This window comes from Erpetoichthys calabaricus, chromosome 3 (assembly GCF_900747795.2).
Source record: "Erpetoichthys calabaricus chromosome 3, fErpCal1.3, whole genome shotgun sequence".
In the NCBI taxonomy this organism is placed as follows: domain Eukaryota; kingdom Metazoa; phylum Chordata; class Cladistia; order Polypteriformes; family Polypteridae; genus Erpetoichthys; species Erpetoichthys calabaricus.
Genome location: NC_041396.2, coordinates 288981061 through 289007696, shown reverse-complemented (window position 1 = coordinate 289007696; position 26636 = coordinate 288981061). Strand labels below are relative to the sequence as shown.

At 38.1% G+C, this 26636-nt stretch overlaps 2 protein-coding genes across 4 annotated transcripts in view; one reads left to right on the top strand and one right to left on the bottom strand.

Moving 5' to 3' along the window:
- slc48a1a (solute carrier family 48 member 1a) overlaps window positions 1–26636 on the bottom strand; it is a 1064469-nt gene that overhangs the window by 146083 nt on the left and 891750 nt on the right. The window lies entirely within an intron of this gene.
- LOC114644657 (vitamin D3 receptor A) overlaps window positions 1–26636 on the top strand; it is a 177549-nt gene that overhangs the window by 39400 nt on the left and 111513 nt on the right. For 2 of the 3 annotated variants that reach the window (XM_028792701.2, XM_051924360.1), the window contains exon 2: window positions 2294–2387. The gene's annotated coding sequence lies outside the window, so the exon portion shown is untranslated. Of the gene's footprint in view, window positions 1–2293; window positions 2396–26636 lie in introns of all 3 variants that reach the window. The other variant, XM_051924361.1, reaches the window with a different exon arrangement.

Here is a 26636-nt window from a genome sequence, read left to right as displayed (position 1 = left end):
TATTTTCTGGAAGGCATACCCTCTGGTCTTTTTTTGTGGATATCGGTTTCTAGTTTGTTGATTTGTGTACTTTTTGTGTGGAATCTAAAAGAAAAAGTGCTGGTTTGTAATAAGGCCTCTGCCACCATCACCTTAATGCCTAATTTACTTATTTTAGTGCTTCAGCACAGGAAGAATGCTACAGAAAAGACACCAGATTCATCAGAGATGTCATAAAAGCTGTCCTTTAGCAAATTGGCATTTGTTAGCATATGCAAGGCAGGTGTTTGCATCCTGAGTGCTCATTCAAGCAAGTCAGGACAGGAATGCCGCCTGTGCCAATAGAAAGTTGATGACAAGTGCATAATATTACTGAAATGGAAATGTTGCTTATACTGGAAATAAAACCAATAGTTTTTAAATTTACAAGCATTCATTCTCATACTAATCCAAATGAAGGTTGGGGATTAGTCTTATTGTAAGGCTCAGTTAGTCAGTTGAGCTGACAGAGTTCTTATTTGGCTTACTGGCTAAAGTTATTGCTTTATGCAATCTCTGTACAGTGTATATAGACCTATGGTCATGTCCTGGAATCTCAGTGGGGATGACTTTTGTGTGAGAATTGCTGCCCAAATAACAAAAACAGGTTACACTAGCACATATTTATATTTTGACTGTGCTAATTCATGTTTTAGGTATGTAAAATGACATTTTCACCAGTCAAAATTCTAATGAGAGGTATCTGTAAATCCTTTATGTGGAGTGAATAATGTCTTTTCCTATTGTCTTCTGTGGAGTTTCTGTAATTACATTTGGATTATGTCAGATTTGTAATTTCAGATGCCTAAACAAGTTTTTGTTATATTTGTTTCAAATGCATTAAAGATAATTCAGATATGTGAAGTTTAAATTTTAACTAGTCAAAATGTAATTATTGATATTACTAATTGAAATCTACGTATATAGGAATTAATGGGAAAGTTTCATAATTTTTACCAGCCAAATGTAATTACATATATCTCTAATTAGAATGTTAACATAACAATTTCAAACTTGCTTAGCCCAATTCAGGGTCACTGTGCTCCAGAGTCTGTGCCAACAACATTGAGTGCAGATCAGGAATCAGCCATGAATTTCAAGGTGCCCCACCTCTCTCTCAAACACACACGGACACTCACACAGGGACCAGTTTCCAGTTAACTTTATGTACACTTTTTTGGGGATTTAGTAGGAAAACCAGAGCACCTAGAAAATTCTAGTTAAAATTTTGACTAGTCAAAATATTGTTGTGCATATTGGAAATAGAAATTTGGTATAAATAAAATAGGAATTAGAAAATATTAAAAACAGTTTGACCTGTGTGTGCATGTGTGCGGTGTCACCTTTAAAGGTATTGATTCAATTCAAGAACTGTCTCTGGATATTATTGAAGGGACAACTTGGTCCTATGTTCTACTACAGAATATGTCATTAAGCAGATTTTTTATTCATCTTGATATTTAATATATTTTACAGAAAAGACTAGTACAAATTTTCTAGGACTAGAATTTTTCATCCTTCTAGTACTTCTGGATACTGGAGGTTTTGTTATAAATTTTAGATCTGCAGATAAAATTTCCCCATAATTGTAACTGTCTTTTAAAATTATTATTATTTTTTTTTTTTAGAATTGATTCACCTTGAATTTATATAGGCCCTTTCATAGAAAGCACAGTTACTATGTAGTGCAGTAAATGAGAAGATTACCGTAGTCTCTTAACAGGCAGTTGTGACTGATATGTTATATAGCTACTTTACAAAGACTACTAATGCAATGTAGAAATTAATCTAGGTACACTATTTGGCCAGAACTATATGGACACCCCTACAAATTATTGCGTATTTCAATATTTTATTTTTTATATTTATTTCAGTATTGAGTATGTCAGCAGCACCCATTGTTAACAGGTGCATAAAATCAAGCATAAAGCCATGCAATGTCCTTTAACAGACATTTACAGTTGAAGGGTGTTAGTACTGCAGAGCTTAGTGACTGTAAACCTGCACAGTCATAAGATGCCACCTTTTGGTTATATGCTGTAAATTCCTGTTACTGTATTTGGTGCTGTGCAGTTGGGTCCCCATTGTCTGAATGACGTTTTTAATTTGTATAGAGTTTTTTTAAATAAACTTCCTTTAAGTATCTTAATATATACAGTACAACCAGACAGATCGTGCACCCAGTGAACCTCTTTCTGCCGTCACTGCTGTGATAACCTTGCTCTTTCATGTAATTCTTTTCTGACTTTTGTATTTTTTTTTTCTTTTCTTCTAGGAAGTTGTGTTCTTTTATTGACATGAGGCACGATCTGATGGATTTGGATAAATAAAATACAAAGACAGCATTCTGCGAAAATCTCCAAAATAAAGTAAGCAGGTGAAATGAAATAAGGGTAGCAAGGATGTGGCCTAAAAGGTGGGGCAGCTGTTTAGCTCTTGGCAGAAAGGACATGTAGTATTGTGCTTTGGGCAAGGGGAAAGTGGCATAGCTCTCCATGATTCATCTTTCCATAAGCTTATAGTGACAGTGTAAGGTAACCACACCTATTTTTCTGATTCTGTTAGGTCAACTGGAAAATAACACATGATATTTTTTTATTAATTTCTTGTCACTTAATCTTTGCTGTGGGATCCTAATTTTAGCATTAGAGTTCAATTTGATATTTTTCATGATTTCATGGCTTCAGATTTAGGGATTCACAGCTTTTCTGAGGTCAGCAAAGCAATTGTTAGGCTTACTGCTGCATATTATACCACTTATTTGCTATGCATTTTTCTCAGACAGGTCAGCAGACAGTAAAATGAGTAAAATACAACTGTTTTCCTTTTATAAAACATCTTTTTGATTCCTGCTTATAACAACTTTGATAGAGCCTATCCTGAAAGGAATCAACCCCACATGGGATAGTGCTCCATTGTAGGACCCATTTATGCACACATTCAAACTTCCACATGGAGAAATTTTAAAATGATAGCTAACCTAATGCCCAATTCTTCAGGGATGTGGGTGGAAAACTGAAGTGCCCAGAGAGTTTCCACTTTGTCATTATGGGTTATTGAGTGTAGCTTGATGGGGAAAAATGGCAAATTTATCCATTTAAATTGTCTACAGCACAATAAAATGTACATAAAGTGAAAGGGCCTGAATGCTTTCTGAATGCACTATGTGTATAGTGTGTTTATGTAAAGAATTTCATGATAGTGCAGATAATGTTGCATAGTTTGTGGGGTGGTTGACAGTAAACCACAGTGCCACCAGTTCAAGCAACACCTGTGACTCACTCTGTGACCCCGAGCGAGTCACTTCACTTTCCTGTGTTAACCAGGTACAAACATTTATGTGAGCAGTTTACCATAGCTTACTATAGCTGTCAGGTGGTAAAGTGTCTTTGGTATGTGTTTGTTACAGTAAGGTAAAGTATACTGCAAAACAGAATATGTTTGTGTTAGAAATTTACCCATCTTTTTCTTCAGTATCATTTTAGTACCAGCATTAAGGTATAAAAGGTGGTATCGGTACTGAAATCAAAATTTTTGTGTTGATCCAACACTAGTGCCGATACATTAGTCAGACCTGAACACTTTTTGCATACTTTGAAGTATTGTAGATTTTATTTTAAAATAGCTGAGTTACCCGCCTTCACCAAGGACATTTCACAAGGCAGTTACAGTGCCATTGGTTAACTGCGTGTTTCAGAAATACTATGTAACTACCTAAGTGTATAAAATATTTTTAGGTTTAAGGACTAATGTTATTGGCAGGCAGTGTGGTACAGTGGTTAAGGTTTTGGACCTAGGAATTTAAACCCTGAGATTTCAGGCTCAAATCCTGATACTGATGCTGAGTAACCAAGAGCAAGTCACCTGCCTAGGCACAAATTGGAAAAACAAGAGAAATGTAACAAATTGCATATCAGATAGTGTAAGTCGCCTTAGATAAAGGTGTCGGTCAAAAAAATAAATAATAGTAATAATATTATTAGGTCACTGGAGCTGCTTACTCTTGAACATGCTATACACAGTTTTCCATGAGGAAAACATTCCTACATTAGATCAATTCCTGGTTTTTTTTTGTTCTTTTTTTCCTCCTGCTTTTCCTAGTGACTTGGCTTTTGTTGATGGTCATTGCAAAACCGTTTTAAGGGAAAGGATATTCTTTTGAATTGAAATGGGTATGAAAAATGTGAAATTTGAATACAATTAATACTACTAGGTGGATGTAGTTTCATTTGTTTACACTGTACAGTACAGTATTTCTTTTTGTGTTTTTCGTCAGTTGTATTTAGTCCCCCATGAAGACCTTCGAATGTTGTGACACTATTTCTATGGCTGTCTCATTAGAAATTCAAGCACCACAATCTAACACTGACATTTATCCCTCAGATTGCAGCAGAGACTTGGTCAGGTTTTCAGTGGCATGACTGAGTGCTTGAGGTCATAGGGGCAGAGCAAATAACTAAGATGAGAGCCGGTATGCATAAAGATGAGTGCCAGTAGTCAACAGCAAAAAACAGTGCTGCTAACCATTGAACTTTGCATCTTTCTTGAGCTTCGTCAAACTTTCACTTTCTATTTAAAAATATGATCAAGTCTGTACAAGAAAAACAGGACAGCCTTGTCTTCAGTCATTTACTCGCTCTATTGGTTATTGGTGCTATTTGCATGGCCTGACAATCACTGCTGCTGAATTCTTCATTTACATAAAGCACGATTTTAGCACAGTGCAGAGCATCTAAGCTATAGTAGGATAATATTAATAAATATTGACAAATGAAAAACTTGACGGCTAATGTTCTTTATTCTAAAATGTCACCAAATTTCAAGGAATTTTTAAGATTTTGGGGGATTTGGTTTTCTGTGGTGGGAGGAGTTACCCCTAAATATTAATATATTGAAATTTCCTTTCTTAGCAGATAGCTACTTCCCAAGATGTACCATCCTGTCAATTTTCAGCTTTTTAACTAAATGTGAAATAGTGCTTTTGTTGATGAATGATTGAGTGATTGAAGAAGTCAGTCAAATTTGTATTTCATGTATATAAATATATATATATAGGGAAAATTGTCATTTTTGCCTATCAGTCTGCACTCAATAACCCATAATGACAAAGTGAAAACATATTTTCAGAAAAGTTTTCAAATTTATTAAACATCAAGAAATTAAATCTCTCATTTTTGTAAGTATTAAGACCTTTTTTCGGTGGCACTCCAAATTGTGGTCAGGTGTGTCCTGTTTGCTTTAATTATCCTTGAGATGTTTCTAGAACTTGATTGGAGTCCACCTCTGGTAAACTGAATTGATTGGACATCATTTATTAAGACACAGACCTGTGTATATATGGTTCCATAATTCACGCTGCATGTCAGGATATAAACCAAGGTATGACGTCCAAGGAACTTCTTGTAGACCTCTGTGATCAAATTGTGTGGCATAAATCAGGGCAAGGATTTAAAACCATTTCTAAAATGTTGTGTGTTCCCAGGAGCACACTTGCCTCAGTGATTGAGAAATGGAAGAAGTTTGGAATCACTGGGACTCCTCCTAGAGCAGGCTGATCTGCCTAACTGAGTAACCAGGAACTGCAAGCACTATATCTAGTGAAGAACAGGCAGTGCTTATCACCTGCCTAAAATCAACCCTATGGTGAAGCATGGTGGAGGCAACATTATGCTATGGGGATACTTCTCAGTGTTAGGGACATGGAGACTTGTCAGAATTAAGGAAAGGATGAAATCAGCCAAATACAGAGACTCCTATAAGAAAACCAGCTCCAGCTTGGGGTGGGGTTTGATTTGTCTTCAATTTTTTTTGTTATAAATTGATCTATTTGTATGGAATGATTACAATAAAATTAATAAATAAAATTCAAAAAAAAAGAAAACCAGCTCCAGAGTGCTTGCAAACTTAGAATGGGGCAGTGGTTCATCTTTCAGCATGACAGTGACCCAAACCATACAGCCAAGACAATGCTGGATTAGCTTCAGGGCAAGTCTCGGAGTATCTTTGAAAGGTCCAACTTAAGGTCAGTCTTTAAAACCATAGTACATGTGTGGAGAGACTTGATGCTAGCAGTTTGCAGATTCTTCCCAGTTTCTAGATGTTTTTTTTTAAAAAGTATTACAAATCTGTTTTTTTATTTTACATAATGCAGGTACTTTTGCTTTAATAAAATATGTTTTGTGCTAGGTTAGTCATTACTTTAAAAATGTACAGTATCTGACTATGCATCAAATGTTACTTTTAACTCATTACCCCCAACATTGAACTACTCACAGACAGTGATCAGGCCAAGAGTCGAATCAAATACTCTGGAGCTCTTAGCCAGCATTGCCAACCACTGTGGTGGTGTATGGCCACTCACATTAAGCAAATCATTAAACAACTTAACTGTTCCATATTAAAAGTATTGTCCATATTACTAACCGAGAATGGTAAACCGGAAGTTATGGACCCAGGTACACGGCGATGGATGCAGGAGACATAGTGCGCAGGCGCCTACAGCGCTCGTCTCATAAACTGCAAGCGAAGTCTGATCCACCGCGAACGAAGGAGTCACGGCTCAAAAACGAAAGATCTCAACTAACGAAGGAGTCATGGCTCAAAAACGAAATAGCTCAACTAACGCCACACAGAAAAGAGGATTCTGCACTGCACCCCAGAGTCAAACGGAAGACACTACGGGGTCCGCAAAGGTCCACAAAGATAGTACGAAAGGCGCAGGCGCCTACAACGCGCTTCTGAACTAAATGTCCACACTACACAGCATGGTCCGGGTAATAAGGATAAACGAACTCTCCGTATTAAACGTACGGCATCCTCACATGTCCAAACCATATAGCATATGTGAATCACATTACAGTAATGCATTGTTAACAGTACAACCACAGAAAACGCTCCGTATTAATAGTAAGTGCAATTATCCATATTACTAACGGTAGACAACGGATAACTAATGGAGTCACAGTCACGGCTCCAAAACGATCCAGCTCAACTAATGGAGCTACAAAAGCGAGCCCGCATGGATAAAAACAATAGACGTAGGCGCCTACAACGCGCGTCTGAAACCGCGGAAGCAAAACTGTCTCGGCTCCAAAACCAAACAGCTCGACTAACGGAGCTACAAAAACGAGCCCGCATGGACATATACAATGTACATAGACGCCTACAACGTGCGTCTGAAACTGCGGAAGCAAAGCAGGCACGGGTTCAAAACGAAAGACCACAACTGACGGAGATACAAAAACGAGCCCGCCTGGATAAAATCAATGAACACAGGCGCCTACAGTGCGCGTCTGAAATGCCGCAAGCAAAGCAGGCATGGCTCCAAAAAGAAAGAGCTTGACTAACGGGGCTACAAAAATGAGCCCGCCTGGATAAAACAAACGAACGCAGGTGCCTACACCGCGCTTCTCAAACAACGCAACCAAAGGAGTCACGGCTCCAAAACGAAACATCTCAACTAACGGACATACAGAAGCGAGCCCGCCTGAATACAATTAATGAACGTAGGCGCCTACAACGCGCCTCTCAAACAGCAGAGTCAATAGATAAACAGCAAAGAAAGGAACGACAGACGGCCGCTAAACAATTCCGCCAATTAGCTGACAACGCATTCTGTAATGAGTCCACTATTAGTGAACATTCATTAGGATTAATGAATATACTTCCTTTGTTCGTCATCTACACCTTTACACTCCAATATATCTCATACATTCATCAATGTATTTCGGGTTACCCAACACCGGGGGTAGGCGAGCGAAGCAAGCAGGGGGCGGAGCCTACTTGTAAAGGAATAAGTATCAGATATAAACATATAACATTCTGTATGTGACACAAAGCACATAATAAAGTAAGACAGTAAACTAGTGAAAACTAATTGGTAATATGGATGCTTACTGAAAGGAGTCTGATTTGCAGGTCAGGAAGATGACTGCATGTGAGTTAACAATCTAATATCTGATGATTAAAACTGTTTAATGTGTGTCTTCTGTGTTACTGTTTCTTCTTCTGCATTTTTGCTACATATTGTAAGCAACACATGTTTTTTGTTTTATGGTATAAAGACAATCAACTGAACAATGAATTTAATTGAATGCATTTACATTTTGGAAGTTCATAAGGAATGATTTGTGAACTGAGACCTACTGTATAGTATTCTACCCACTTCTCTTGTAATAGTGGGTTTTAATTTAGACACTACAGACATTGTTGCTATATATTTCCAACATGGTAGACCATCTTCTTCTAAGTAATATGGGCCTATGGATCATGCAATGAATACACTAAAAATAATAGTGTTCTTTACCTCTGGTATTTCAACACAGAGTGCAGTCTGCTTCGCCTGACTCAAGCTTTCAAAGGACCTGTGATGGTGAGAGATTTCAGAGGTGCTTGGGGCAGGTCACTTTGATTTACACAGTTCAGTACCCACACTCTACACATACTCAGTTCCTGTGGTTGTTTGAGTTGAGAATTGAGCCCTCTCTTTCTGTACATTTACAGAAATGTAGGACACAGCAATGCGTTAAATCACAAACTTTATCTTTTGTCCCATTGGGTTGTGTTGGAAGTTGTGTTGAACTTTTCTTTGGTATCCTAACAAGGAATTTCCAGGGCAGTAGAAAACCATTGATCCTCTAGGTTTGCCCATGATTCTTCTTCTAGTCAGCTTTGTCTGGTATATAAATTAAACTTGCAGATTTTAACAGATTGTGAAATATTATTGTGTCTAGTATTGAGTAGTCTGATAGAGGAACCTCGCTTCAACTGTATGCATACTGTAGGTTTACAAATATAAAACTGTATATGTGGTCTGCATCTGTCTTCACTCTAGAGTGCTATATACAAATAAACTGAGTTTTTTGGTTACTATAGTGTTTAAAAGTCATGAATGTAGACAGTTATGTGGTTTTTGGGAATTTGACTGACAAGTAAATCAAAAGCAACACCCAGGGAATTCTCCCTCCCCTTGATTCAATAAAACATCTTTAATATTAATAATGCTGCACCAATCCATAGATCATCTTATAATCGCTCTGTGGTCTCTTATGTACTCTTCTACTTGGCACAGTTGATCTCTCCTTGCTTGCTGATATCCAAGTCTTGCTCTTCAGGGAAAGACCATTGTGACTCATAGTTTGATGATACTAATTTTCATCTCAGCTATGTCACCATGTGTTTGGTGAAACAGCTTGCTTGCCCTGTAGATCATTACTGCTTTGTAATAACCAGCCTTGTGCTCCAGTATTTCCTGTGGTCTAATGGGAAGAGCCAGGAAAAGTATTGATCTATAAACCTATAGAACAAGACCTGTTCCTGTGGAGGTCTTTTGGAGTGACACATTGTCGCCACTTGTGAGACTGGCACAGGAGAGGGTTGCGTTGTAAAGGACGCCAGCACTATCGGAGATAATCTGTTGTCCTTCCAGAAAAAGAAGAATGACATCACTAATGGTTAGTTTGTCCTGTACTTCTAATAGCTGTCTTGGTAGAACAATGAACAGGTACACCTGGAAGAATAACAGAAAAAAATGTCTGGAATGTGGTAATACGCTGTCCCAAGTTGGTAAAGTAAGGACCATATTGCACAATTAAATGGATACACAGCAAAGGTACCTAAGAGAGTGACCACAGAAGGCTTGGAAGTGTAGTGCAATCAAAGGCCACCAGAGGGCACAGTGATTGTTACTTCCCAAGATGGCTCAACAAAAAAAACTGCATGAACATGGATAGCAGAACCATAAATAAGAGCAACACCTAAGGGGTGGTCTTTGTCACTGAGTGCTTGGAGTTCAGCTAAATCAAGTGCAGTAAGAAGAAGCAATTTAGACTCGCTGTATGAAATTGCCTTCTGCAATACAATAGAAAGGGATAGGTATGGTACTAGTTAGGTGACACACATGACTATGGCTAGACAAATGTAATACATGAATAGGGAAATGTTTACAAATGGATGACATAGTAGTGTATTGGGTAGTGTTGCTGCCTCACAGGGAAATGAGTCTTGGGGTTCTAATCACAGAGGTGTTGTTGGTTTTGAGTTTGTATCTTTTCCTGTGCTATGTGTGTATTTTTTTACAGATCCTGTTCTTGCAGCATCAAGTGTTGGCCGCAAAAGAAGACTAGATACCAGTCCATCACAGGAAACACAAATGTGCATGCATTATCACAGCAAAGATCTTTTGCTATGTAGGAAAAAAAGTAGAGCTCCTGGAGGAATATAATAATATTAGTATTACTGATATATTTTAATCAGGGTAATTATTATTATTACTTTAATGTTGTTAATGTTGCTTAAGGAGTGTTGTTATACATTTATTATTCCTTATAATAATACAGTAATATTCCTATTGTTGTTTTATAGTAATAATTAATATTATTATGAGAAGTATAGTTAGTATTCTTTGTTTTGACACTTACCATTAATGTTTCATTACAAATTAATAGAATGCATTATTTTAAGGTGTAAATTATTATTTCATCCCAACTATTTCTATTAAAGTATAACAGTGAATAGTTTAATGCAATGTTTTTCCTATTCCAAGTATTATTATTGGTATTACCAATATTGGTTTATTATCTGGACTGTTAATATTTTAATATTGTTGTATTCAAAGTCAAATTTTATTTGCCAAATACAAATTATACTTCCAGTACAAAATGTAGTACACTCCAAGATTGTGCATTTAAGAGGACTAAAAACACAATAACAATACATGACTTTATAGATACCAATAAAAGTCATTATGTAAAATGAGTGCAAGAGTGTTATAATTAAAAATATGTGATTAATAATAATTAATAACTAAATACATAGTTATTTAAGAGAATTAACAATAGGGCATTAGGTACTGTAGTTCTAGAAACTCTCCTTCTCAAGGTTTGGATTGACAGTGGGGAAAAAAGCTGCTCCTCAGTCTCTCCTAACTAGTTTGTAGGCAATGGTAGTGCTTACCTGACTGCAGCACATAGAAGAGAACATTGTTGGCATGGCTGGTGTCAATGATCATTTATCTGGTCCGACATCAATTGATATAGTTGTCCTGGAAGTTAGAATTTTTAATACTATTAATGTCTTTAACATTGTGTTATCTGAACAGTATTACTACTAAATATTGTATTATTCCAAAGACCAATATTGCTACCATTAATATTTAATTATTCCTAAGGGTGATATTATTAGCAATTTGCTCTTATTACTGCCTGTTGTCCAGTGCTGCCAGCATTGGCATCAGCTCTCTGTGATTCTTAGCTGCAGATTCCAAGCATATTGGACAATGAATGGATGGAGGAATGGGTGGTGATTGATTTTGATCCCAGTTATGTGATGTGCAGAAATAAAGGAAGAAATACATAAGAAATCAAAAATATGTTTATTTATCAAAAACTTATAAATGTCAGATTTTCTTGGATTGAGAGCATATAATATCTAATAATAAATATAGATCACTTTGTGTACTTGTACAGCCTTACTTTCTTTGCATCTGAGCCTTTCTCTAATATGTGAGGCAGAATTTGCTGCCTGTCCTTTGTTCCCTCATATTTGAGAAACCCAAATTTCTTTTTTCTACCCCACGTCCATAAAGTATGATGTCCTTGCCTCTCCTTCTTGTAGATAGAGTTTTATCTAAGAGCTCTTGCCTCTTAAAGGTATGCAACCCTATCCACACCCTCTGTGAAGGACACCGTATGGCTGATGTGCCTGTTTCCTGTTACAGTTTACATCCTGTACATATTTGGTGTTGTGTCTCTTTCGCAATATACTTCAGAAGGAGGGCCACAAAAATGAAAAGAATACAAACCAGTTTTTGTGACCCTGAGGCAAAACTGTTAAAGGAGCAGCAAAACATCTCATATACATCTTTGAACCTGAACCCATTTCATAGCCAAGCAGTTCTATTAAATAAAGAATGTCCTAACAAAAGCCACATCAAACTGTGTCTACACTGTCCAGAGCAAGGTTTTTTGTTTGTTGCTGGGAAAATCCCCGTACTACTTTTGACTGAACATTTAAAGACAGAGCAACCAGTTTGTTGGCACACACTGGAAATTTGCTGGTTCTGAGAATGGGGCTGGGTAAGGTGCTATTTAAGCTTTAGCATGCATAGAATCTGTTTAGGATTATTAGTATAGTGTCCTATCATCTAATATCTAAGATTGGAAAAGGTTTACAAGAGCTTCTCCACATCAATGTAAATGTGGTGTGTAACATTATGCAATATGTCCTTAGGTTCTAAGCTCATATGAATATGTGTCAGTACTTCAGCCCAGTGTTTTCAGACTGGGGGACTGTCATGTTGCACTTGGATGTCCACAGCAGCTATGCTAAGGTTGATGTTCTTTTTAAAAAAAGAAAAAGAAAAGGAAACCAAATTTCAAAACCAAAAGATTGTCTTTAAATGATCCCATGTAGTTTTTAAATAAGTTTAAACCAAATTATTCTTCAATTGTTGCTTTAAAGTAGTGCTATTTCAATGTAGTTATTGACTAGAGTTGCAGGTTCCTAGCCTGTGTGGTATGTGAACAGCTGTCAGGTGATACATGAGGGAACACACACACACACACACACACACACACACACACACAAAATGGGAGAATGTAGCCCTTAGAAAAAAACATAGCGGCTAAATCTATAGCTCTGTACTTGGCATTGTTTCAGTTTTACTGCTCCACTTCGTCTCACGGTGCTCCTGCTGAGAGACTTCACTCCCATCTCGTCACCTCACCTGATTCTTCTCTAATTTGTGTCCAAACTGCCCATTTCAAATCTCCCTCTGCTCACGTGGGCTCTGACATAAGCCCATCCTCTCACCCCTCACCTGTTTGAGCTGATCCAGGCCAGAATCAAAGACTAAACATCAAATCTGAGTGTTTTTTGCGAAAAAGAGCACCTTACCAGATAAGTGCTCTCTTTCTCACCGCCTCCAGTCCCCAGTGAGAAGTTTATAAAGTGTCTCTCTTGGGTCCAATCTCCAACATTACAATATTTTTAGTTTTGGTAAATGTTTTTAATGTATCATTTTTATAAGAGTTGTAGAAATTGTCAGAGTAATATAGAAGAATTTACAGTGAAGAACAAAGTTAGTAACAAATATTAATAATAAAATAAATCTATCTAACATTTTAGTGTCTACTAATATTAATCAACACAGATCTTCTTTGATCTAATGGAGGTGCAGTGTTTAATTGGCACTGCTGCTGCACCTTTTTGGCAACAATAATTAATCCAGTATAGATGGCAGACGTTTCCTAGCCCTCAGGGACACATTAAAGATGATTGCACCATTATAATCTAGTCAAATCTAGTTCAGTTAGTTGTTCCTCATTGACTTCAGCACATTTCGCTTAGTTCGACGATATTCACAAACAGTGTGATTTCTCTGAACTCAAGGTAAAGTGAACACCGTCGAGTTTGTTCTTCGCTTGTAGCCAAGAATCTGACTCAGCCTTTGAATTATTTTGCAGTTCTTCTGACTCAAAGTAGTATGTAACTTCTCAATGTTTCTTTTAATCATGTTTAATTGATATCTATCTATCTATCTATCTATCTGTCTGTCTGTCTGTCTGTCTGTCTGTCTGTCTGTCTGTCTGTCTGTCTGTCTGTCTATCTAAATTTTTATAAATTAAAAGCATAGAAATTTTAGGCTTTGCATTTTTACATTTCATACCATAATACTGTTCTTACTCAAAAAAATAATTCATTAAAAAAGCATTTCTCTTACATAAGAAAAATTAAAAGACACAGTTCCAGACAAAAAACTATCAGTAATCACTTGTTAAAAATACCAAAATGCAATATTAAGGATGGGGATTGAAGAAACATCACCTTTAGTTGTTTGTGTTTAATAACAGTTCAGTGCTTAGAAATTTAAGATTAATAAATTGTGGTATTTCAAAACATTCATTTCCTAGAGTGGGATATGCCAAGAAAAAGGTTGAGAACCCCTGGCTTAGAGATACAAGTTTGTTACAACATTTGATCACATATATATTGACAATCTTCTCTACTTAAGTATCATTTACTTTGATTATGTCTACAATTATCCAAGATCATGCTGCATGAACAGCATGAATTAGCTGTAACCACGAATCCAAGATCAAGCTCTACTGCACAGCATTTGACTCATATTAATGGGGGACCTCCACCAGACGTTCCAGCATTCTGGGTGGGTCTGGGCTTGAAAAGGTTTAGGATCCCCTGCTCTAGCTTACACAGTAGCTTTGGCAAGACTCCACTAGTATTGCTCCAGCCTTGGAGCTTTTACTAAGTGTAGTTTTACATGTGGGTGACCAGCCATTTTAGATAAATATAGTATTTTTGTTGGTCTTGTCAAAATCATTCCCGACCAATCAGTTTGAGTTTGTATAGAAGTGTGTGCTCGTGGGTTGCTTTAAAAATACAGTGTAGACTCTGCACTCACAAGTAATGTTTACTGCATATTTAAAACATGGATTGTACTTAGATATTGGACTTTGTTTATATTAAGTAGTTCCAGCACACACACACACCCTTTGTTTTCATCTGGTATAGACTTGTGGGTAAACAATTGCATAACATGTATTCAGCGATGAACACTATACAAAAACTGAATTGAGCAGAACTAAATAACACAACATAACTTTATCACCTCTGCTTAATCAGTTTCAGAATTGGGGAGCTAAACAATAGAGAACACAATCTGCAACATTATTTATTTAACCTTTTCAGGTTATGCATTTGGATGTGTTATGCAGTGTTTACTTACTAGCAATTCAGATTTTGACAGAAGAAAGATGTGTTTAGGCTACAGCTCTAACCAATGCACCATTGTGTTGCTCTTATATAATAGTTAAAAAAATGTATTCATAAATAATAATCTAAAATGTGCTTAATCCAATTTACGTTTATAGGAGGACATAGCCTATTCTGGCTTTTCTGGGCACATTGTTGAAGAATGGGGCATCCATATATTGCAGAAAAGAATGTATAGTTTATGTTTACTTAATATATCATAAGAAAATGTGGTATTTATTTTCTATAAATGTGAAAGTAAAGCTCTGGTTTATATTTACAGCCTTAACTTAGTCGAAAGAGGTGCTTTGAGATAATAACCTACAAAGAATACACAAAATGATGACACTAAAATATCCATTTATGATTATTGTAAGAAGTCATGTTTGATTCATACAAACAAATTGATATAGTGGATCCTCGGTGTGCGAGCATAATTCGTTCCGGAAACGTGCTCACAGTCCAAAGCACTCGTATATCAAAGTGAATTACCCCATAAGAAATAATGGAAACTTAGATGATTTGTTCCATAACCCAAAACTATTCATATAAAAATGATTAATACAAAATACATAAAGTAAAAATACATAAAACAAATTAACCTGCACTTTACCTTTGAAAAGAATCATGGCTGGTGTGAGTGACTTTCTATACTCTTGTGGGATTCCACCCAGTGGGACAACGCGCAGAAAAGCGTCCCAAAGCAATCGCAGTCTCCCAGCTCTGTAGCAGTTCGCCATAAAAGCGAATCCGAAAAGATCGCGGACATGCTATAAGCGCCTACTGTCAATGGGTGATACAAGGAACATTATAAATGCGCAGGGCACAGTACTACTTGGCCACGACCCTGCCTGACTGCTGTGTCTGTGTATAGGAGAGTGGCAGATCCTGCTACAATAAATAACCGCGCTGTTGCTGTTTCAAGCTGAATAAAGCTGGTGTTGCTAAAGTACTGAGACTCAGCTTCGTGTTTTGGGGTGCAAGACGGGAACTCGCATGTCACAGCACACAAGCGCGCACACACACACAGTCACAATGGTGTAGTAAACAGTATACGCTCGTACGGATGTTGACTATATGAGTGAGGCACGCCGACTCAGACGGAGAATAGGAGACGATTGCCCGCAAGAGAGAGAGAAGAACCATTAGCTCAGTTGTGATCACATGACGCTCAGCAGACAAAGCGTATACATACTACTCATTTTGCAAGACCTCGCTCGTTTATCAAGTCAAAATTTATTAAAAATTTTAGCTCGTCTTGCAAAACACTCATAAACCAAGTTACTCGCAAACCGAGGTTCCACTGTATGTGCACATTATAATTTTAAGTTGGGGTGGTTATGTGGTGTGGTAGTTAGCACTGCTGCCATGTAGATCAAATGTCCTGAATTTGAACCAAGTAATCTCTCATTGTTTTTGTGGGGTCTGCATGATTTCCCATGTTTACTCCGGATTTCCTATCACATCCCAAAAATGTTTGCTTGGTTAACTGACAAGTTCCATAATGCTCCTAATGAAAATGAATGAACCCTTTGTTAGATTGGTGTCCTGTCCAGGAACATTACCCTCCACATGCTTAGTTCATCTAGACAAAGTAATAGAGTCTCACAATGCTGAGTTGTATTGAATTTGTGAATTTATGTTATATAAATTTTAAACTAGGAGACACATAAGCGGCTTTAAAAGTTCAACTCCAACTTCCAGAGCCATGATCCATTTTAATTCTAAAGCGCAGTCAAGAAAATAGATCAGCTCCTCTTTGGCTAGAGTCTAAACTCTTCCTTACTCATCTCCTACCCAATCTTCTGATCACATGCAGATTCAAGGTTTTAAGTACTTTTCAGTATAGACCTGTCTCTGGGTGTGTATGTGTTCATGGCTCATGTGGTTGTTTGCCCATCTGCGCAGGTCCATTACTTTATTGTCATGTGTATAGTGCAGTGAGATTCTTAACTGCAAAATGTATATAAAAACTTCATTGCTCTTATACCACACACATGCACAATGATGTTGCAGGTAGGGTCACTGTGTGTGTGTGTGTGTGTGTGTGTGTGTGTGTGTGTGTGTGTGTGTGTGTGTGTGTGTGTGTGTGTGTCAAATAAATAAAATCCTTGCTTTGGACAACTGACAGTAACTGTGTGATTTTTTTCTTATTTAGGTGAATGATGCCTGATGGGTCTTAATAAATACTCTTTGCCTTTTGAGACAGCATGTGTTACACAGTATCTCTCCTAAACAGAAGGCAGTAGAATGCCAATAATAGTCAATGCCAGCTTAACACTGGCTGTAGTGCATCGTGATTCTGAAATGAACAGACGCCAGATGTAATGCAGTCTGTGAAAAAGGACTCTACTATGCACCTGTAGACGCTGGTGAATATAGATGGAGTAATTTAAAACTGGTAACCTTTACCATAGCACAATGTACACACATATTCCCTCCATATTGACTTGGACTATGGCCATTCTAAGCATGCATTCATGCATACACATATTTGGAATCACATTAATTTGAAGCATTCTGTAATACTGAGGTGTTGCCTGGATGCAGTAATACAGTCATATGAAAAATTTGGGAACCCCTCTTAATTCTTTGGATTTTTGTTTATCATTGGCTGAGCTTTCAAAGTAGCAACTTCCTTTTCATATATGACATGCCTTATGGAAACAGTAGTACTTCAGCAGTGACATTAAGTTTATTGGATTAACAGAAAATATGCAATATGCATCATAACAAAATTAGACAGTTGCATAAATTTGGGCACCCCAACAGAGATATTACATCAATACTTAGTTGAGCCTCCTTTTGCAAATATAACACCCTCTAGACACTGTCCTATAGCCTTTGATGAGTGTCTGGATTCTGGATGGAGGTATTTTTGACCATTCTTCCATACAAAATCTTTCCAGTTCAGTTTGATAGCTCCCGAGCATGGACGGCCTGCTTCAAATCATCCCATAGATTTTCAAAGATATTCAAGTCAGGGGACTGTGACGGCCATTCCAGAACATTGTACTTCTCCCTCTGCATGAATGCCTTTGTAGATTTCGAACTGTGTTTTGGGTCATTGTCTTGTTGGAATATCCAACCCCTCCATGACTTCAACTTTGTGACTGATGCTTGAACATTATCCTGAAGAATTTGTTGATATTGGGTTGAATTCATCTGACCCTCAACTTCAACAAGGGCCCCAGTCCCTGAACTAGCCACACAGCCCCACGGCATGATGGAACCGCCACCAAATTTGACAGTAGGTAGCAGTTGTTTTTCTTCTGACATGCAAAGCGGTTTTTGTTATGACCAAATAACTCAAATTTTGTCTCATCAGTCCAAAGCACTTTGTTCTAAAATGAATCTAGCTTGTCTAGCATTTGCATACAACAAGCGACTCTGTTTGTGACGTGAGTGCAGAAAGGGCTTCTTTCTCATCACTTTGCCATACAGATGTTCTTTGTGCAAATTGCGCTGAATTGTATAATGATGTACAAATGCACCATCAGCAGCAAGATGTTCTTGCAGGTCTTTGGAGGTGATCTGTGGGTTGTCTGTAACCATCCTCACAATCCTCTACATATAACACTCCTGTATTTTTCTTGGCCTGCCAGACCTGGTTTAATAGAAACTGTGCCTGTGGCCTTCCATTTCCTCATTACATTCCTTACAGTTGAAACTGACAGTTTAAACGTCTAAGATGTCTTTTTGTAGCCTTCCCCTAAACCAGGAGACTGAACAATCTTTGTTTTCAAATCTTTTGAGAGTTGCTTTGAGGATCCCATGTTGTCCCTCTTCAGAGGAGAGTCAAAGGGAAGCACAACTTGCAATTGACCACCTTAAATACCTTTATATCTCATGATTGGACACACCTGTCTATGAAGTTCAATGCTTAACAAGCTAATCCAACCAATTTGGTGTTGCTAGTAATCAGCATTGAGCAGTGACAGGCATTCAAATCAATAAAATGACAAGGGGACCCACATTTTTGCACAGCCAGTTTTTCACATTTGATTTAATTTCATACAACTAAATACTGCTGCACTAAAAATCTTTGTTCGGTAAACACCCCAGTACTCAGATGTTCCTAGGAAATGAAAGACATACCACTGTTATCTTTTTTGTTGAAAGTAGAGTCAATTATTATGCATGCTGAGAGGGGTTCACAAACTTTTTCATATGACTGTATTAGGGAGTTTCCTGGTTTGTTCTAATTATGCACCAATTCTGTCACACGCACAGCTCTCATTTTCAGTTTAAGTAGGTGTGTACTACTCAAGATAAACTATGTAATTAAGGCTTATTATGCAGTTAGTTATGGGACAAGATAACTAACACTTGAGCAGCAAGTAAAGCTCCTGTCAATGGTGTGATTCATGAAAGATCTTGTTTGGAATGTCTTTAGTGAGAGGGAGAAGTTCTGTTAATTTGAAGAGCTTAGATAAGATCACAGTGCTTTGAAATGCATGTGCTGAAGCTGTGCTTTTTGGGCTTTGTAAAGTGCTCTGTTATATTACACACCTTGAAGGGTACTATTTTATAACAACAATAATAACAGTATAATGTTCTCAAACCTGTGTAATTCTGTTTGGTGTGATAGGGACTAAAGCCTGTTTCAGTAGCATCCGGTCAAGGTAAAAACTAACCCTGGATGGTTCTCTAGTAGTAGTAGTAGTAGTAGTAATTAATAATAATAAAAAAATAATACATTTTATTTCTTAATATCTTTTGTTTTTCACATATTGTGGACCAGTTTTCTTGTCAACACAGGATGCACTGAGCTCAAGCACCATGTAAAATTTAGAAGCACTTGAACTTTTCGCTGTTCTACACACACATACATATTATTACATGCAACTTGAAATACTTGCGCTTGGAGCTTCTTGTAAGTGTTTAGGTGACCTTGGATCTGAACAAAGTGATCTCATGTCTGCCCAAATATAAGTCAAACATAAACATCTATATTGTTTGTTTGCCTATGTTTTAATGAATGTTTATGTGTACTTCATTCTGGCTTGGTCTTAATGAAATGTGACCATTTTGACCCCCACTTGTTGGCTGCATTTTTTTTTTGTCTGTATGAAGTTATGAGACGCCTTGCAAGGCACTATGAAAAGTTGTTTGTTTAACTTATGTAGTACTAGGGTGTTGTACCGTGTTAGTCATTATGGATGTAGGGAGAAGTCAAGCAAAATGACACCTTTTATTGGCTATCTAAAAATAACAATATGCAAGCTTTCGAGGCCTCTTCTTCAGGCAAGAAAGGGCTTGAGTTACCTCGAAAGCTTGCATATTGTAACCTTTAGTTAGCCAATAGGTGTCATTTTGCTTGACTTCTCACTTGTTTAACTTATGGAAATGTTTGGGAATACCGGGTCCCCAAGTGTCAAGTGTATGCAGGTTTTCACGTGTGCTAAGGGTTATAAAATGAACATACAAAAACATCATCCTACCCACAGACCTTATTGCACTGTCCACAAAGCCTGACCTAACTGACTTGTCAAAGCTGTTTAGCTACTACAGTAGCAACATTTACCAAGCTTCATATCTTATAGTGTAATGTAAATTGTTCCAAAAAGCTCTTTTCATCCATCCATTTTCCATCCCGCTGAATCCGAACACAGGGTCACGGGGGTCTGCTGGAGCCAACCCCAGCCAACACAGGGCACAAGGCAGGGAACCAATCCTGGGCAGGGTGCCAACCCACCGCAGGACACACACAAACACACCCAAACACCAAGCACACACTAGGGCCAATTTAGAATCGCCAATCCACCTAACCTGCATGTCTTTGGACTGTGGGAGGTAACCGGAGCGCCCGGAGGAAACCCACGCAGACACGGGGAGAACATGCAAACTCCACGCAGGGAGGACCCGGGAAGCGAACCCAGGTCTCCAGATCTCCCAACTGCGAGGCAGCAAAAAAGCTCTTTTAAGTGTTGTAATTATTTAATTGGTTCAGATTGGAAGTATAGGCAGGAATATTAAAAGTACTGGTTAGACAGACATTGGCAATGGTAGTATAACTTGCTGTGTCAGTGTCACTGCTGTATCATCAGGGGGTGTTGTATTAGAGTACAGCATATGAATTAAAGTAGTGGTCAGGGAACTGAATCCAGAGATGACTGCTAGAGGAAACGTGTGGGACTGTGCTATAGATCAGACAGGACAGGCACCAATGGAGCTGCCCTAGAGAGCTGGCCGTTTAAAAACAAGATCTGGTTCGGCTGTGCAAGAACACAGAGGCCAATAGATTAGGCTCTAGTTCCTAGGGACACAGAACATGCCACCTAAATAACGAAAGTGATAACTTGAAAAAGATTAGATGTGAACCCAGGTCTGCCAACCAGAGGACCTTTGAGCTGCCTTTGGGAGGAGGTGACCAGCATGGTGAAAGGTATGCAAGGTGGCAAAGTGGACCATTTATACAATATCACCTACTAGACAAGTCAGTAGGTTTCAGTCCTGTATAGATGAACTAAAGGTGCTGCAGGATTATTTTTTGCTCTGATTATTTTGTAATATTGTGTTACTCCTTGTTAATTTACTTTAATGACCTTTGATAAAACTAAGAAGTATCTGTACGATATATTTTCACAACTTAGCTATTAGCCAACCACTTAAGACTGATGTACTTATAGTCTTGCTTGTTGAACATTTTATTTTCTTAATACATATATTCTCTTTAGTTTTTTTGAGTTCCCCAGATTTTTCTGGGTTTGGGTATTGCTCAGGAATGGCCCTTGTGTTTCACAGTATACATTTGTAATGGTTATACAGTAAGAACTGATTGGCTGATTAACAGAGTAATCCATATTAACTTTTGCTAGTATTTGTTGGAACAGAACATAGGTGTAAAACAAAAAAAAAATAAAGAGAAGTTTACAGAAAGAGAATCTGCCTCAATGTAGTTCTTCCTGCATCATGAAGGAGCTCTCCAAATAAGATAAAGAAATCCCATGACTCCAGGGCTCTAGCACTATGTTGCAGCAAATAGAAAATTAAGAGAGTACTGACTTGAGAGTGCGCCATTGGGTTAGGGACATGTGAGGGTATAATAACACAGCTCACACCAACTCTCATTTTCAGAGTAGGCAGGATGTTCACCTTAACATGTAACTTTTAATTAAGACCAGTTAAGCATGTCTGTAATGGGGCAAGATAACTGACACTTCAGTCACTTGGATCTTCTTTGTTAAGCTGAATGGTATCAGCACTTGGCTGAAAGGTCTAGTTTGAAATGTTAAGCATATTTTCTAGTACAAACTACCTAGCAATGTAGTTGAAGCAGAAACCTTGACAACCTTTAAGAAGGATCTGAATGAGATATTGGAACAGCTTAGCTATTAGCTAAACGAGTGACGAATGTACTGAATGGTCTCCTCTTGTTTGTCAGATTTCTTGTGTTCTTAAATTGAAGGGCCCAGAAATTATCCAAGTATTTTCAGATAGCATATGTTACAATTTTCTTTCCTTTCAAACTTTGTCAAGTGTTTTGTTTGTGTTGACAAACAGCACAATAAAATAGATTTCCATAGATGAAAAGTTCTTTCTTTCTAACAACATTTGCTCTTGCTTAAAATTTTAAGTTAAGTAGAAGTGATTTTATTTTTAATTTAAAACAGACACTTAATATATATCATAATGCTATTCAGTCACTAAACCTTTTTTCTTCAGATTGTGCTTGCCATGAAAGGCACTATCCACCATGATTTAATGTACAAAGATAAGTTAGTAAGTATCTGCACTTTTATGATAATTTTGTTTGGGTTCTGCATTGTACCTAGTGTTGCCTGAAAATGGGCCCTGACTTCCAGCAACCCTGAAATGGGTTTCACAATGTTTCGTTACGTTTTTTATATGTCGCATTATGTCATTATTTATATCAAGCACTATATCTGAAGAATGAAAATTTATATAACGTTATTCACATCAAACACCATCCTATGCTACATTACAGAAAAGCAAGCAAACTGGCCTTGTATGAAGGTAAGTCAATAATTATCCATACTTCTGTAATAACTTCGTTTGGGTTGGCAGAACAGATTTCCCCGTGTTCATGTGGAAACGTGCCATGTCTATAGACAAAATAGTAAAGTTTCGATCTTGATCAGTCAGTTTCTTTTGTTGTTTTAGGAGTAAACATGGCCATTCCACTCTCCATTTGTACCTGAAAGTGCATCAAGCAGCGACCTGCTTTTTATGTGCTGAAGATGTACCAGGGGCCGAAATCCTCCTCAGTTTGTCAGAATTATGGTACAGACTTTTCGACATGGACAGCACGGTGGAGCAGTGGGTAGCGCTGCTGCCTCGCAGTAAGGAGACCCGGGTTCGCTCTCCGGGTCCTCCCTGCATGGAGTTTGCATGTTCTCCCCGTGTCTGCGTGGGTTTCCTCTGGGTGCTCCGGTTTCCTCCCACAGTCCAAAGACATGCAGGTTAGGTGGATTGGCGATTCTGAAATTGGCCGTAGTGTGCATGCTTAGTGTGTGTGCGTGCGTGCGTGTGTGTGTGTGTCCTACAGAGGGTTGGCACCCTGCCCGGGATTTGTTCCTGCCTTGAGCCCTGTGCTGGCTGGGATTGGCTCCAACAGACCCATGTGACCCTGTATTAGGATATAGCGGTTTGGAGAATGACTGACTTTTTAACATGGACAGGTGTTTCACTATTCCTTCATACTTAACATTTTTCTGACCATTTTTGAACTTCTCAATTTATTTGTAAACACTCCTCAGTGGTAAAGCACGGTCTCCATATTGTGCAGAGAGTCTTCTGTGGATTTCAGCCCCTGGTACACCTTCAGCCCATAAAAATTAGATCACTGCTTGCTGCTCTTCTTCGACACAAACGGAGAGTGGAATGACTACAACATTTGCATAGTGGCAACTATACTGCCAACCCAAACAAAATGATCACAGAAGTGCAGAAACTTATTGACTTACCTTTCTTTCAGAATACTGCTTGACATATATAATCCCAATGCAATATATTAAAAAACATAACGCAACATTGGTCAACCTGTTTAATCCACTTTAGGGTTGCAGGAAGCAGGAGCCAATTCAGCCAGCAATAGATACAAGACAGAACCCAAGTCTTGGATGGAGTAGCAGTCTTACTGATTAATTGTTATTCAATTTCTAAAACTTTTTGTCACATGCTATCCTAGGCTGGGTCCTTCTCACTCCCCTCAGTCCTTAACTAAATAAAGGTGTTAGAAAATGAGTGGAGATGCATAAAAAAAAACTTACCTTGAAAGGCATTATACAAAAAATGCAATGTACAAAGCTTTCTTTATTGCAGGTTTTAATTGTTCTTGATGTGAAAGGTGCTGTGTGAAATTTTTTTTTTCATTACATTATTTTAAAATGCATGTGGATTTTAAATATATACACAACACTCCACTTTCCGCAACTTTCTGTTGTAGATTTAATTTTAAATAGATAAATTTGCAATTTTTGCCCATAAAACTACACTCAATAACCCATAATGACAAAGCAAAAATGTGTTTTCAGAAAGGTTTGAAAATGTATTAAAATTCTAAAACTAAAATCTCTGAAGCTTCTTTGGCAGAAATTGTAGTTTCAAGCCTTCTTGGGTAAGTCTCTACAAGCTCTGCACACCTGGATTTGGGCAATTTATCCCATTCTTCCTGGCACATCCTCTTCAGTTCCGTTAGATAGATTGTAAACTGAAATCTTCAGGTCTCTTCACTCATATTCTATGGGGTTTAAGTCTGGGCTTTGTCCAGGCCACTCAAGGATAGCCTGAGGTCACTCCAACATTGTCTTGGCTGTATGCTTATGCATTGTTGTGCTAAAAAGTGAACTATCGTCCATGTCTGAGGTTGCATACACGTTGAAGCAGGTTTTCTTCAAGATAGTCGGAAATTCTGAATGGATCCAGCTTACTGCAACCCTAAAATGTGGCAAAATGGATTTTAGTAAATGAATGGGTGAATAGCAATTTATGCAATGTGATTAGCTAATGCTTAAGGTTATGCAGTGTAAACCTCAAGGTTGATGTTTTAATTTGCACAACTGTCTCACTTTGTGTTTTTGAACAAGTTACCTCAGAAGCCCATACTGAAGTCTTAGAAAGACAGAAACCATTTTATATACCTGTTAATTTCTTTTGAGGCATTTTTTACAATGGAGAGGTTGTTTGTAAAATAATGACAGCTGAAGGTGGTTCCCCAGGATAGTAAATTGGTGTTACCACCTTAACGCACAAGACCTACAAAAAAAGTTGTTAAGGTTCTGTTTTCCAAAATGCTCTCCTTGGTGAGAGCAGACAAACTGTGCCCACGCTGTCTGGGTAAACAGTACTGAGTTGACTCCCTGAGGAAGTTGATTTGAGGCTGCTTTGCACCACAGCAGAAAACAACTGTCTTTTACTTGGCTGCCAGCCTATGGGTTCTTTGAACCAGGGAGTCGTTTGACATCTGCAGAAGGAGTGAGTGAGAGAGAGGGAAAAAAGAAAGAAAGCTTTCTGCCTCTTTTCTGAATAGCCTATGTGAATCAAATGTACAAGAAGCCTTTTTTTATATAGCATCTTTCCAAACACCATCCCAGATCCATATCTATAGTGCAACTGTATAGTAGTTTTACATGCATCACAGTCATGTTCCAGAACTTGAGATTTAAACCAATAACCTAGTGGTTTAGGCTACACAGGTCACTAGCCCACACTAATTTCCGTTACTGCCATTACTGATGTGGGCATCACTGATGAGGCTTTTGGTATGGTGGTAGGGAGCACTTAGGAATGGGGTTCATGTAGTGAAAGTATATTTGCTATTGTACTTGTGAGTATCTAGAGCTTTTATGTCACTTTAGATCTTGGTGATCACTGCAGTGGCCGGAGACAACCTGGTTCCAAAGACAGTATGCAAAATATAATATTTGTATATTCATTCATGCAGCCATTTTCTGTCAGTTTGAATGGAGATGGTGCCTACTGTGGAGGCATTGAGTTCAAGGTGGGAACAAACAGGTCATGTATACTTCATACATAGTCAACACTAGGGCTAAATTATTGTGTGCAGCACAACAAAATATTCATACGTTTTGAATGTTGTGGAAATATGCGTTGGATATGGATAGAATGTGCAAACTCCACACCGGCAGTGTGTGGACCAGATTTGAACCCATGTGCATACATTCTATCTATCTATCTATCTATCTATCTATCTATCTATCTATCTATCTATCTATCTATCTATCTATCTATGTTTTATACCTAATTATTTTTTGTCTGTCTGAATAAATTAATATACTTTTTCTAGGGATGCACTGATACCGAAACAGGTATCTGGTATCGGCCTCGATACCACATTTTCTAAAGTACTCGTACTCGTTAAAAGTCCCCCGATACCAGGGACCGATACCACGGTCTGAGAAATGTCTATGTTTGAGTGGCGTGTAAGGGGTTAATCACAGGCGTCGAGTGCCCGCCCCCAGGCCCCGGCTGCAGCTCAGAGCAGGGAGAAGGCGAGACATGTCAGCCGTGTGGAACTATTTCAAAGTGAATGAAGACGACAAAACAAAGGCGGACTGCAAATTGTGCTCAGCAAAATTGTCCAGAGGAGGCTCAAAAGGTAGCGCATTTAACACAAGTAATTTAATCATGCACCTAAAATCCCAACACGACAACAAGTACAAAGAGTTTACCCACGCTTCTAAACCAACACAACCCACGCTGCAGCAAACTCTTGCAAGACAAGAGAAAATGTCCAGAGACAATCCACGTGCTGTGAAAATAACACAGGCAATTATCGAGTACATTGCATTGAGTGACCAGCCACTCTCGGAGGTAGAAAATGTGGGATTCCTGCGTCTCCTCCATGTTCTGGAGCCCAGATA